This window comes from Eriocheir sinensis, chromosome 57 (genome assembly GCF_024679095.1).
Source record: "Eriocheir sinensis breed Jianghai 21 chromosome 57, ASM2467909v1, whole genome shotgun sequence".
Lineage (NCBI taxonomy): Eukaryota > Metazoa > Arthropoda > Malacostraca > Decapoda > Varunidae > Eriocheir > Eriocheir sinensis.
This window is the reverse complement of record NC_066565.1, coordinates 3,222,568-3,237,652: the sequence shown is the minus strand read 5'-3', so window position 1 is coordinate 3,237,652 and position 15,085 is coordinate 3,222,568. Positions and strand designations below refer to the sequence as shown.

The 15,085-nt window shown below is 43.6% G+C and overlaps 1 long non-coding RNA gene across 3 annotated transcripts in view; it reads right to left on the bottom strand.

Moving 5' to 3' along the window:
- Positions 1–756: 756 nt before the first annotated feature.
- The window catches only part of LOC126984597 (uncharacterized), a 70,705-nt gene continuing 56,376 nt past the window's right edge, over positions 757–15,085 (bottom strand). Inside the window, exons 3-5 of one of the 3 annotated variants that reach the window (XR_007737109.1) lie at positions 1,936–2,469; positions 1,592–1,747; positions 757–1,040 (exon numbers count right to left, since the gene is read on the bottom strand). This is a non-coding gene — a long non-coding RNA (uncharacterized LOC126984597). The remainder of the gene's footprint in view (positions 1,041–1,591; positions 1,748–1,935; positions 2,470–15,085) is intronic. The other 2 variants (XR_007737108.1, XR_007737110.1) reach the window with 2 other exon arrangements.

Sequence of the window (15,085 nt, the reverse complement as noted above, 5' to 3'; positions counted from 1 at the left end):
ACGGGACTGCCTTGACCTGCCCCAGACAATTTGTTGGCTCCTGAACCATGATGTCCTCCCTGCTATCCTCAAGGAACACCCTCAGTTTGCACCAAGGTGGTGATGCCGTGTGTGGCAGCCTGAACTACTGCCGTGCTATACAAGGCTGTGATCTCTGCAGTATTTTACTTTAAGGACTAGTATTTACTCTATCTCTGTATTCATTCCCATCTAGTGCTTGGGCAATGTTCTCCGTCCCCACATTTTATTGTCTTATTGTCCAGGGGGAGGTACTGCCCCCTCCCTTGTTGTGCTTTCCTTCCTACCATTGTATCATTTTAGTTTCATGGTGCTACCTACACATGTATTAATAGTTGTATAATCTCACTCTGTCCTGCCTGGGGGTAGGGATGGCATGTTCCTCCCTTCTCCCTTGTTGTTTACCTGCAACAATAAACTATCAATCAATCAATCAATCATCATCATTATTATTTTTGTTGTGTTAATATAACTTGATAATATTTTTTCCGTTTATTTTGTAACATCTGAAGGTCAGCTGGTTGTTATATTCATTAGGAGACCAAATGGGACATAGCTAGATAACCAAGGTAAAAAGTGACGGTGAAAGTATGCTCATGAAGGATCGTGCTAATAATAATAATAATAATAATAATAATAATAATAATAGAGCAACAGAAAATAAATAACATGAAGTAAGAGAAAACTGACAATAAACGAAAAAGTAGGAGGAAAAATGAGAGAAGAGAAAAACAAATATTAGGCTATCGACAAAAGTGCTGCGTAGATTATATACATGAATAAATAAACAAGGAAACAAACAAACTTCCTATCATCATCGTCATCATCATCTTCTCCATCATCGTCGTAGAGAGAGTTGTTGTTGTTGTTGTTGTTGTTGTTGTCCTCCTCCTCCTCCTCATCATCATCATCGCCACTAGTCCGCGATGACCATGTATTTTCTAAAGATGGCCCTCGTTATCTCCGCGGCCGCCTGGTGCATCTTCATCAGGTATTGGTAAGTTAGGACATCCACCTCGGCCCTGCGGGAGGAGGAGGTGAGGACGAGGTGTGTGTGTGTGTGTAGGGGAGGGATGTGGGGAGGGGAGAGAGATAAGGATGGCGGGGCGGGTAAAGGAAAGGTTGGAGAAAGGGAGGGATAGAATTACCTTAAAGGAGGAAAGGAAGGGAAAGGAGAGGAAATGTGTGTGTGTGTTACTCATAATACAGCTGGTGCTATTCAGACCGGCTTATTATGTTAATTATCTGTTTGTTTATCCAGTTTCGAAGCGTAAGAAGTCAGACCAGAGAAAGGAAAAGATGTGCCCACAACTTGATTATACTGACTAAAAAAGCAAATCCAGGAAGACTACTACTACTACTACTACTACTACTACTACTACTACTACGACTACTATATACTACTACTACTACTACTACTACTACTACTACTACTACTACTACTACTACTACTACTTCTGCTACTACTACTACTACTACTACTACTACTACTACTACTACTACTACCACTACTACTACTACTACTACTACTACTACTACTACTACTACTACTACTACTACTACTACTACTTACTCGGTTAGTGATGTGTACTGTTCCTCTGAAGTTATCTCGCAACAGACTTCACTTTCTTCTTCCCCTTCTTCCTCTTCTTCCTCCTCCTCCTCCTCTTCTTGCTTCATCTCTGTCCCTCCAACTTCTCTCCACAATGATGCTGTTCCGTGCCCTTGGCTCGAGAGAGAGAGAGAGAGAGAGAGAGAGAGAGAGAGAGAGAGAGAGAGAGAGGAGGGGGGGGGGAGGGGAGATTTCAGTATATTATAGAAAAATATATAAAAAAATGATGCAGTTATAATTCTCTCTCTCTCTCTCTCTCTCTCTCTCTCTCTCTCTCTCTCTCTCTCTCTCTCTCTCTCTCTTACCATTAGCACATCCCAAGCAGGTGTGATGTTGTTGTTGTTGTTGTTGTTGTTGTTGATGATGTGGTGGTGGTGGTGGTGGTGGCAGTGATGGTAGCTGAGGAGGAGGAGGAGGAGGAGGAGGAGGAAGACAGCTGAAAGAGCACGTGAAGGAGGAGGAGGAAGGGGGAAGAAAAGTAGATGGGTGATGAAGGAGAGGATGGTGATGAGGAAATAAAACTGGTGACCTATGCATCCAAGTCACCACCGTTTCACCACCATCACTATCATCACCACCATCATCATCACCATCACCGCCAGCAGGGTCAGCGTGGCTCAGGTGTTGGCAGGTACACTCACAGGTGTTATCGACGAAATGTTCACTTAGATGGCGCTCAGAGTGGAGGGTCTGTAACACTTCAGTTCGTCCTGGGCCTCTCGCATTTTCTTTTTCTCCACTTTCACGTTGCCACTTTTCCTCCTCCTCCTCCTCCTCGTTCCTCTTCCTCTGTGGGTGGGTGTTCGTTTCCTTAGTGGCCATTGTCATCTTTACTACACCTATTGGAGAGAATGTATAAGAGGAATGAATAGAATGCGTGTTATGGTGAAATTTACATGTGAAACTTACTATAATAGCCTACTACTTCTACTAATTTATATATATATATATATATATATATATATATATATATATATATATATATATATATATATATATATATATATATATATATATATATATATTCCATAAATAGATAACGTACCAACTACCAGTGAGACAGATCGCCCTGCGCAGGTCATCGCTAGATGTGTAAACAATATGGGGGTTACCAGGGCCAAGCCACAGGGCTCAAGTTAGAGTCGATGGACTATGCTACTGCTACTCTTACTTCTATTACTACTACTTTAAAGTGTAATAATTTTTTTTTTTTTTTTTGCTCTTAATGTTCAATGAGGGGAAAAAAAATAGTTCGGGAATGAATGCTGAGTGCCAACTATACCGACAGGCTGCCACCTACTCCCCCCCCCCCACACACACACACACACACACGATCTGAGGGACGAACGACAGCTCAATGGGGAGAAAGAATGAAATACGGGACACCAAATAGTAAGCACTCAGCAATGGGTAATACTGAACAAATGGGGTAGCGCGGAGCGGATGATTTTGGAGGGGCGTGGTTGAAAGTTGGGTCCACGCAGTTTGGCCAAGGCCTTGCGTCCTAAATGCTCTAGGACCCCTTTACCAACCCTGGGGTCGCCAAGCGTTTTTCCTGGGGTCGCCAAGACCTCAAAATATCAAACGTGGTGTTATTATGACACAAATACAACTAAACAAGTGGGGTCGCGGTCGTGTCTAGAGGTGCATGATTGGGGTCGCCTGAAGAAAAGATTGGGAACCACTGTTCTAGGAAAAGAACACACACACACACACACACACACACACACACACACACAAACAAACAAACACACAACACAACAGAGGCAAGACATAGAAAAAATGGTTGTAAATGTACTAAAAAATAGAGAAGCAATGGTGAGGGACATGGCAGAAAAGAAAGTGTTATAATGTTTGGTGTCAAGAAAAAAAAAAAAACAGTGAAGGCTCAGAGAGAGAGAGAGAGAGAGAGAGAGAGAGAGAGAGAGAGAGAGAGAGAGAGAGAGAGAGAGAGAGGAGTAAGGTGAAAAGTATATTGAGAAATATAAATACTGAAGAGGATGAAAAAACAGAGGAAGAAGTAAATGAAATAACTAGATTGGGAAGATATGAGGAAGGTAAAAACAAACCACTGATGATACAGCTAAGGTCACAAATGGCAACAGAAACTATACTAAATAGATCATGGAAACTAAACAACTCTGAAGAATATAAGTAAATATATGTGAAGAGAAATATGTCAGAGGATGAAAGAATGAAAGGAAAGGAAATGATAAATGAAGCGAAAAACAGGAATGATGAAAGATGAGAAGAAAAGATTTTTTTTTTTTAAATGAAGAACGAAAAACTGATGAAGTGGTGGATAGGAGGCGAAAAGAGGGAGTAAGGGTGTTGATAGAAGGAGGGGAAAGAAAGGGAGAAGGAGAGAAAGGTTTAAAGATTGCTTACACAAACATAGATGGTCTTATATCAAAGAAAATTGAACTAACTGATTATTTTCTTGTACATCAAAGGACAAGGCTCAAGGGCAACAAAAGGAGTGCAAAAAAAAAAAAAAAGCCCACTACTCGCCGCTCCCATAATAGATATATAAAAGTAAAGAGTAGCCAAAAGAGAGGTCAATTTCAGATGGAGAGGTGTGTTGATACACTCTTCTTGAAAGAGGTCAAGTCATAGGCAGGAGGAAATACAGACGATGGAAGGCTGTTCCAGAGTTTACCAGTGAAGGGGATGAAAGATTGGAGATGCTGATTAACTCTTGCATAAGGTGTTTGGACAGTATAGGGATGAGCATGAGAAGAAAGTCGTGTGCAGCGGGGCCGCGGGAGGGGGGGGAGGCATGCAGTTAGCAAGTTCAGAAGAGCAATCAGCATGAAAATATCGATAGAAGATAGCGAGAGGCAACATGGCGGCGGAATTTAAGAGGAAGAAAACTATCAGTAAGAGGAGAACTGATGAGACGAAGAGCCTTAAATTCCACTCTGTCCAGAAGAGCTGTGTGAGTGGAGCCCCCCCCCCACACGTGAGATGCATACTCCATACGAGGGCAGACAAGGCCCTTTTAAATGGAAAGCAACTGTGAGGGGGAGAAAAACTGGCGAAGACGATACAGAACGCCCAACCTCGAGGAAGCTGATTTAGTGAGAGAGATGTGAAGTTTCCAGTTTAAATTTTGAGCTAAGGATAGACCGAGGATATTTAGTGTTGAAGATGGTGACAACTGAGTGTTATCGAAGAATAGGGGATAGGTGTTTGGAAGATTGTGTCGAGTTGATAGGTGGAGAAATTTAGTTTTATTATCATTGAAGGACACAAGGTTCCTTTTACCCCAATCTGAAATGATGGCAAGGTCTGAGGTTAAGCATTTTGCAGCCTCCAGTGTGGACTGGAAAGAGATCCAGATATAATACTGTATTTAAAGGTGAAACGAGGTTTGTAAAAAAACTGGAACTTGTGCTGGAGGGAAAAAGCAAGTACAACATTTTGAAAAAAAGATAGGAAAGAAGGAAAGGGAGGAGGAGTGATGATAATGAAACAAAACTTGAAAGTGACTGAGTGAGATATGGAAATGACAGTGCGGAGGTGATGGCTGTGCAGGTACTGGTAAAAGGTGGAGAAAAGAATAACATAATAACAGCCTATGTCCCCCCTAAAACCAAAAGTTGGAATGAAGTAAGAAATGGAAATTTATTAACGTAAACGCTGTCGCCATGCTACGAAACGTGCGCCAAATTTAGGGCCGCTTTCACAGTCGTTTTGTTTGTTTTGATCGTTACCAATGGCGGCGATCGACGCTATAGTTTTCCACGTGAAACTGGCCTATGGGGTAGTGGCGGCTGCAGAGGAAGCGAGAGGTGTTGAGAGTGTGGCAAGGTGCGGGGCTAGGCCAACCCAGCAGCCGCCACCACCCCATCGGCCAGTTTTACGTGGAAATACTATAGCGGCAATAACAGCCACTGGTAACGATCAAAACAAACAAAACGACTGTGAAAGCGGCCCTTAATGACCGTGCCCGAGTGCCCGGGGGCGTATCTTGTGTCAGTGTTCAGAGATCAAGTGCACGAGGGGGAGGTGCGCAACGACACCCGAGTGGAATGACTAAATGCGTTGGGTTTCATCAACAAACACCTGACCAAGGTAAGGACAATAGTGTGGTCGTCTTCATAAACGTAATGATGAGATATATGATAAAAGAGGAGTTGCAGCATTAAGTATTTATTTTTTTCTTATAGTAAGGCACCCAGCGGCCTTCCTTAACCCCACCCACAGCTGTGCCCTGGTGTCGCGTCCCTTCTATCTTTCCGAGTCATCAAACTAGTTTATTATAACATCACCACTCTGCCCACGACTGTGTGCTGTTTGAGAGGTACGTAAATGTACAGTGTTCACTACTCCAGAAATACCTTTCAACTTCTTTTTTTTCAGGAGTAGGCTACTGTTATAAAGTATATTTTGAGAGTTAGCCTACTCTTGTATTCATTTCTGTTTTATGTCGTTCAGCATCCAATGTTAAAATGGCTATATTTATAGTGCTGTAAATTATAAAGCAGTATATAGTGCTGTAAATTATAAAGCAATAATAAGTAAGCATAACATAATTAGGTTATCTCGCTCTATACACAAACTATATAAAAAAATACTCAGCCTACTCCCTTAGGAAACTCTCTCTCTCTCTCTCTCTCTCTCTCTCTCTCTCTCTCTCTCTCTCTCTGGGTAGGCGGTGGCTGAGTGGTTAGCGTGCGGGCCCCGCATTCACCGCGTGATGGACGACGCGGGTTCGAATACTCACACTGCCACCAGGGATTTTTCAGTCACCGCCGAGTGGCCTAAGACTACCCACATGCTGTCCTGAAGATCACCCATCAACCCGGACTCTAGAAAAAACCGTCCAAGTGAATCAAGAGTGAGTTCCGGGGGGCAGCATGAGCCAAGAATAAATGACGCCACTATAAAAATTGCCTGCGCTATGAAGGGCTTGGGCCGACCACCAGGCCCCTAAAGAAAGCCTCTCGCCGCTGTAGGCGAACACGTAAACACACACACACACACACACACAGAGAGAGAGAGAGTAATTTTTTCAAGAGTAGGCTACAAATAGTTTGTATTTATAGCGAATTAACAACCTACTATTTTACTTATTTATTTTTGTGTTTATATGCCTTTTTTCTCATTTCCCTTTATGTTATCGTAACGTTTCTTATTTTCTCATTTGGCTATATATCAGGCTACTGCAAAATAGTTGTAAGAATGTAATTAGCTACATAATATTCATGTGACTGTATTTCTGGAGTAATGGTGACGGTGTTGACCTGGGACACAACTGACGTTTGAGTGGCTCACAAGAACTATATATAAGGTCAAAAAAATATGGTAAGTTTTTGTAGGCAAGTACTTTGCACTTGATGTAAAATGAGTAACGATAAATTCATAAATAATGAAAACAAATCATATATATAAATTATATTTATATATATATATATATATATATATATATATATAAATATATATATATATATATATATATATATATATATATATATATATATATATATATATTTTTTTTTTTTTTTTATGTATCAGGATATAATGCCGTGATATGCTAGCCAATCAAGGCTAGTTTACTGTGGGATTTTAAACTTTGTTTCTTTCTTCCTTTGTTTAAACATTTTTTTCTACTTTCTGTACATAATGAGATTTGTATGCATGCCAAATTGAGTCGGTAATGTAATTCAAAAGATGTTTTTCATCGATTCATTGCCAACCATGACATGTCTAACATTTTTCTCTTACCATTTATTATTTTTTTAATTACTAATAATATCCCCAGGTTGTGGCCTGCAGTTTGCTGTGCTACTTCAACCATCTCTTTTTAGGGAGAATGAGGAATATGTACTAGTTCATTTAGAAGAGAAATTTTAACTACTTCCTTTTTTGTCATTATCCATCTTTAACTTTTAATATTTTAAATGTTGCCAACTAGAAATCTTTTAAAATTAATAGTTTTACAAGTGCTGGCAAATTTATTACAGGGACCTATTGTTTTCAGAGTAATAAAAAAGTAGATTATTTTTATTCATTTATGTCATTCTTACTCAAGATTTCAGGATAAAAGTTCAATGACGAAATAAAACTTTTTGTGTTTCATGTCTAGCCTCAGGTGTAGAATTCGTCCCATTGGTTTATATCGGAAGAACAAAAAATAATTAATGTTTTAAATAGATGAAAAAAAAAAAAATCATGTACGGTACAGCAAATATACAGTGTGTCGTAAAAACTGTGCTGAGGAAAAGGTTTAAGTTTCAATAAAATTGAAGTTTCACGTATCACCACAACCACCACCACCATCACCACAACTACCACCATTACCGTCATCACCACCATCATCACCACCACCATCACCACCACCACCACCATCATCATCACCACCACCACCATCATCACCACCACCATCACCAACATCATCACCATCATCACCACCATCATCACCACCATCACCACCACTACCACCACCATGATCACCACCATTTCCACCATTATCACAACCACCACCACCATCATCATCACCATCACCACCACCATCATCATCATCATCATCATCATCATCATCATCATCATCATCACCACCACCACCACCACCAGCATCACCACCATCATCATCACCACCACTACCACCACCACCATCATCATCACCACCACCAACACCATCACCATCACCACCACCACCCCCTCCACCACCACCCCCACCACCACCAGCAGGATCACCATCATCATCACCACCAGCATCATCATCATCATCATCAACACCACCACCACCATCAGGGTGGTGGTGGTGGTGGTGGTGGGGTGGGGGTGGTGGTGAGGCTGGTGGGGGTGGTCTGGTGGGGGTGGGGGTGGGGGTGGGGGGGGTGGTGGTGATGCTGGTGGTGGTGGTATGGTGGGGGTGGTGGTGGTGTTGTGGTGGTGGTGGTGGTGGTGATGCTGGTGGTGGTGGTGGTGTTGTGGTGGTGGTGGTGGTGATGCTGGTGGTGGTGGTATGGTGGTGGTGGTGGTGGTGGTGTTGTGGTGGTGGTGGTGGTGATGCTGGTGGTGGTGGTATGGTGGTGGTGGTGGTTGTGGTGGTGGTAGTGGTGGTGATATGGTGGTGGTGGTGATGCTGGTATGGTGGTGGTGGCGGTAATGGTGGTGATATGCTGGTGGTGGTGGTAGTGGTGGTGGTGGTGGTGGTGATGCTGGTATGGTGGTGGTAGTGGTAGTGGTGGTAGTGATGTGGTGGTATGGTTGTGCAACGTGGTGCAATGTGAAGTGGGCGGGGCTATCTGGGAGACAAGCGTCGCCTATAAAAAGCGTCTGTAGGATAAGGGGGCGAGACACACTCAGCGGTGGAAGGACTCAGGTATGTGACCAAGTCAGGGGTGGCGTGAAGACGAGTTCGGTATCCAAACGCAAACGTAAATACCCAATATTTCAACGATTACGCGGCTCACTGTGCCAGGCAAGGGGTTTACCCATCTATTGCACATGCGGGTTAGCAGTTAGCTGCTGAAGCTGCAGACCTGAGCAGTTCGGGTTCCACGCCTGGTAAGCCGACAACGTATTCTAGCTCTTCGCGGACTGGTGGAGCGCCGATGTGAGTTTCGACAGGGAATACTTGTATGCAGCCTGTGTCGATCTCAAGGTGTTTGATTCAGTGCATCGCGAGGCACTCTGTGATCTCCTGCGACTCCACAGGATTCCTGCAAGAACCGTTGGTCTATTGAATGGCCTATACTCTGAAGCTGAAAGTTCTGTGAATTGTGTGTAGGGGGGGCGTCTCCAGTGAGTGTGGAAGTGAGGCAGGGCTTTCAACACTTGTGTGGACTGGGTACTAGGCAGAGTTGTGGACCCGAGTCATTGTAAAGCATCCATTGGCAATACCAGGGTCACTGACCTTGTTTTTGCCGATGATGCAGTAATCCTGGGGAAAGAGTGCAAACGCCCACAAAGTTCGTGGCTTGAGCATGTCGGTAGATCCTGTAATGAAGCATGCAGGATGGGGAGGAGGCCTGCAGAGTGACTCCACCAGAGGAACCCCTGAGGTTGGCGTCGTAGGGTGGGCTAGGTGACGTTCACCCCACTGACTGAATGAGTACAATACGAGTACAAAGAAATGCTGCTGATTCGAATGCAAATACGTATATTTCATGGAAGTATTAAAAATGCATTCATTAACCTTTTTTCTTTATTTTTTTCTTTCATTCTATTTTTTTCTCTCCGTTTGTCTATTGTTTTCTTTCTGTTCTTCTGGAGTGCAAGAAGTGTGAGCGCAGGTGTAGGCTGTTTATAATTATGTAAGCGTGCAGCATGAACCAGGTTACCTGTGAGCACCACACTGAGTGAAGGACAACCAACTCTGCCATCCTCTGTCACATGTTTCTTTTCACACAGGCGTCAACAGCACCAGGACAACCAACTCTGCCATCCTCTGTCACATGTTTCTTTTCACACAGGCGTCAACAGCACCAGGACAACCAACACTGCCATCCTCTGTCACATGTTTCTTTTCACACAGGCGTCAACAGCACCAGGACAACCAACACTGCCATCCTCTGTCACATGTTTCTTTTCACACAGGCGTCAACAGCACCATGACAACCAACTCTGCCATCCTCTGTCACATGTTTCTTTTCACACAGGCGTCAACAGCACCAGGACAACCAACTCTGCCATCCTCTGTCACATGTTTCTTTTCACACAGGCGTCAACAGCACCAGGACAACCAACACTGCCATCCTCTGTCACATGTTTCTTTTCACACAGGCGTCAACAGCACCAGGACAACCAACACTGCAATCCTCTGTCACATGTTTCTTTTCACACAGGCGTCAACAGCACCAGGACAACCAACACTGCAATCCTCTGTCACATGTTTCTTTTCACACAGGCGTCAACAGCACCAGGACAACCAACACTGCCATCCTCTGTCACATGTTTCTTTTCACACAGGCGTCAACAGCACCAGGACAACCAACACTGCCATCCTCTGTCACATGTTTCTTTTCACACAGGCGTCAACAGCACCATGGACAACCAACTCTGCCATCCTCTGTCACATGTTTCTTTTCACACAGGCGTCAACAGCACCATGGACAACGAAAACAACCTGCAGCAGATGCTTGCCGATGCCCTCCAGGAAATTGAAGCCCTTCGGGGGAAGATGAACAACTTCAGGACACACCTGGAGATGATCGCTCAGGGAATGGACGAGGGCAACCCGTCCCGCCTCATGCTCCTCAACCTCCTAGAAATGCCCCAGTACAAGCCATGATGTCCCTGGGGCTGGTCCGCGAAGGCAGGAACCCAAACTCTCCTCCACAACTTCTGAATGCGGGTCTTCCTCTCTAACTTACTGTATAACATTATTTCGTTACTTCTAACTCTTCCATTAATAAAACTGTGTAATCACCTACAACGTTTTATAGGTCGGCATTATAAGACACACGCGCTTCTCACATCAGTATTTCTAAAGGTCAAAGAGGGGATCGATTGGGTTATAATGAGTGTTTCTTTAGGTTCACGGCACAGAAGAAGGGTCACACTACCACCAGGGTCATAAAACTACTCCTGGAAATGTCCCAAACTCCTATGAAAGCCTTGTCAAATATATGTTCTTGGACGACGATATGTTCAGTAATACGGCCCATAATGTGTGTATGCAAACAATTTTTAACAGTGCTGTGAATGTTAACAAAGGACGACCAGTAAAAATGTTAAGAAAATCCCGGATCCGGTACTTTTATTTTTATTTTTTATTTATTTTACAGCAAAGGAGACAGCACAAGGGCACACAAAAAAGGAAACCATAAAAAAAAAGCCCGCTACTCGCTGCTCCTGTATAAAAGAATCCGAAGAGGTGGCCGAAAGAGCACTCAATTTTTATTTTTTTTACAGTAAAGGAGACAGCACAAGGGCACACAAAAAAGGAAACCATAAAAAAAAAGCCCGCTACTCGCTGCTCCTGTATAAAAGAATCCGAAGAGGTGGCCGAAAGAGCACTCAATTACGTGAGAAGAGGCGTCCTGATCCAACTATATTTTTTTTATAGTGAAGTTGCGTTACCTCAAACAATAGCGGACAGTACTGTGGGCCGCCCTTTATACCGCACCCCTCAAGGACGACCAGTAAAAATGTTCAGAAAATCCCGGGTCCTGTACTTTTATTTAGAGATCCAGCGAGTGAAGGTGCGTTACCTCAAACAATAGCGGACAGTACTGTGGGCCGCCCTTTATACCGCACCCCTCAAGGACGACCAGTAAAAATGTTAAGAAAATCCCGGGTCCTGTACTTTATTTGGAGATCCAGCTAGCCAAAGTGCGTTACCTCAAACATTAGCGGACAGTACTGTGGGCCGCCCTTCATACCGCACCCCTCCAGGACGACCAGTAAAAATGTTAAGAAAATCCCGGGTCCTGTGCTTTATTTGGAGATCCAGCTAGCGGACAGTACTGTGGGCCGCCCTTCATACCGCACCCCCTCAAGCAGACAAATTGTGGACGCCGTGAGGATGCTGAACGGAATCACGTTTGCCAGATTATCGTACTCAGAGCCTCGTATTCACCGGTTTCTGAGCCATAGCTATTGCCAAAAAACACCAATATAATTAACCATTTTAACGGTAACTATATATGAAGGCAGTTATTAGGGTCGAGGAGGCAGTTTTTGGATCGGAAATCGCCAAACATTGGAGGCTGAGTACGACAATCTGGCAGGTCCGAGAACCGTAAAAATCTTCTGTAAATTTTTCATCATCAAAACCACGCGTAGTTTACCGTACTATAAATCTTAGGGCCGTTTTCACAGTCAGTGCCGCCATGGACGCCCGCGAACGTTCTGTGCCGGCAGGTCTCTCTCTCTCTCTCAGATAGTTGTATTTCTGTTAGTTTTTGTCGGATTTCTACGAAGTTAGCTCTTTTGAAATTGGGCACCTTTACTTTATTTTCAGTCACTGATGTTTGAACTCTAATGTCGATGCGCACTAATTTATGATCGCAAGAACCGAGGTGTTCTCCTACCGTGACATTAGTGACTAGGTTATCTTGGGTCGTTATAACAAGGTCGAGTATGTTATTTTGTCGAGTTGGTTCAGAAACCATTTGGCGTAGATAATTTTATCTAAAAATTCGATCTTTCTATGTGACTCGCCTTCTGTATCTGACAGAGAGAGAGAGAGAGAGAAAATAAATTAAAGGTGCCCAATTTCAAAAGAGCTAACTTCGCGGGGTGACCGCTGCCAACCAAATGTAACGGGCTTGTCGGGGGGCGTTTAAAGGGTGTTGATTAAGACTTCAGCTTCCTTAAGGCGAATTATATTCGTAGCCTTTATGTACAAGAAGCGACGGAGCGAGAGCGACTGTCGTTGTGTGTCAGTCGGACTCTCGTGAAGGAGTGGCGAGTTACAGGTTGGAAAATAATTATTACAATTGGTCACGTATGTCAAGGTGACCTCCACGCACCATCGGAGTGCGAAGTATACAAAACTGAGACGGTAAACACTGACGGACGACATTCCTATAAGGTGGCGTGATCTATCTGTCGTGGGTTTTTCCATTGACAGTTGTATGCCTAATTCGTGGTGATATTAAATAATAATACATTGATATCCTACTATAACACGCTGAGACGAAATATAAATGCAAACTGAGTGAGAGAAGAGACAATTTGCGAGCAGAGTGAGACAAACAACACAACAAGAATAATTAGAAGGTCAAAAAACGCAGGAAGGGGTCACGAAGGGGGGGAGTTAGTCTATAATTCCTTCCCGCGCTGAGACGAAATATAAACGCAAATTGAGTGAGACAAGAGACAATTTGCGAGCAGAGTGAGACAAACAACACAGCTATGAGAACAACACAACACCAACATAACGAACGCATGGAGGAAGGGTTCACAAGGGGGGAGGGTTAGTCTGTAATCCTTTCCTGTACTGGGATGAAATATTAATGCGAATTGGAAATGTGGAGAGAATATGAAGTTTGTGAAGAGAAAGACAAACAACACAACGGCAACAAGACCACAACTCTGAGATAAGAAGGAATGCAGGAAGGGATCAGGGAGGACTAGTCAATAATCCCTTTTGGCGTTGAGATGAATTAAACAACACAACGGCAACAAGACCACAACTCTGAGATAAGAAGGAATGCAGGAAGGGATCAGGGAGGACTAATTTTTTTATAGTCTGTACTCCCTTTCGGCGTTGAGTTGAATTATTAAGACAAATGTAAAAAAAAAAAAAAAAAAAAAAAAGGAGAGTAGAGAAAGTTTGTGAACAGAAAGAGAGGCAACATTTTTTATTTTGCATCTACAGAAAAATAATGCTTTAGGACCAAGTAGCTTTATTCTATACGCAGTACTTTCATTACTATATTTTCAGTATTTAAACCGAAGAAATAAAAACATGAAAAGCTCATGTAATTTTCTGGTAGGTAGTCGTTCTCGGAGCTAAGGAACACCACTTTTTCAAAAGCTCCCGGATGGATTCACGAGCTTGGCAAACACTGAGGAACACGGCGTTAGGGCCACACGAGGAGGAACTTCAAGCTGGGCCTGTCCTAGCTAGGTGACCCTAAGTCTATATATACCAAGTCAAGTCATACGCAGGTTCGTGGGAGGAGACACGGCCGAGGCGTGGTTTATACGTGACGTTGCTTGGAGCCAAACTAGAGAATGTAGAAACAGGGATTTAGAGAAAACGAAGAAAGGCGGACTAATTTAAATCAATCACTTCAACATGCCCTCCCTCACACCCCACACCGCCGTTTGTAGGCATTGGAATTACAGTCACGCAAGAGCACAATAAAAAGGCATATTTTTTTCGTCAGTGGCTTGCCTGAACGCGCTGTGAAAGAAGGCAAGCATGTACAGCCAAAGTGCACATACGGCCGCAACTTTAGTCACCCCTGAACTGGCGGGTGCTATTTTTTTTTTTATTTTATTTTTTTTTTTTTTTTTAGCTTCAAGTGACGTCATCCCGCTTCACTGCCCCAAAACCGCCCCCTGCGCGTACCGGTAGCAATTTTGAAGCAGAGTGACTTGACTTGGTGTATATAGACTTAGCGGTGACCAATTTGTCATGACCCGTGAGAGGTTCAGGCCGCCTCTCACCCCACCCACCGGAGCCTCCTCCCTCCCCCAGCCTCTTTACCACAGAGATATAAGGATAGCACCATTCCCACCACAGCGAATATCAACACGCCCTCCCCCTCGCAGACTTAAGGGGCTATTACACTGGGCAAATTTCCGTGGATATTCAGTCAATCCACGATTTCCGCTGGCGTGGTTCTCATATTTGCGTGGTTTTCAGACGTGTCCACGATCATCGCAAAGCTACGGTAGATTTCATTGAAGGACGACGGTATTACTCACCATCATCATCAGCAGCAATAACAACAAACAATTGAGAACCACGCTAGCGGAAATCGTGGTTTGACTGAAGATCCACGGAAAATTTGCCCAGTGTAATAGCCCCTTTACAGCCTACTG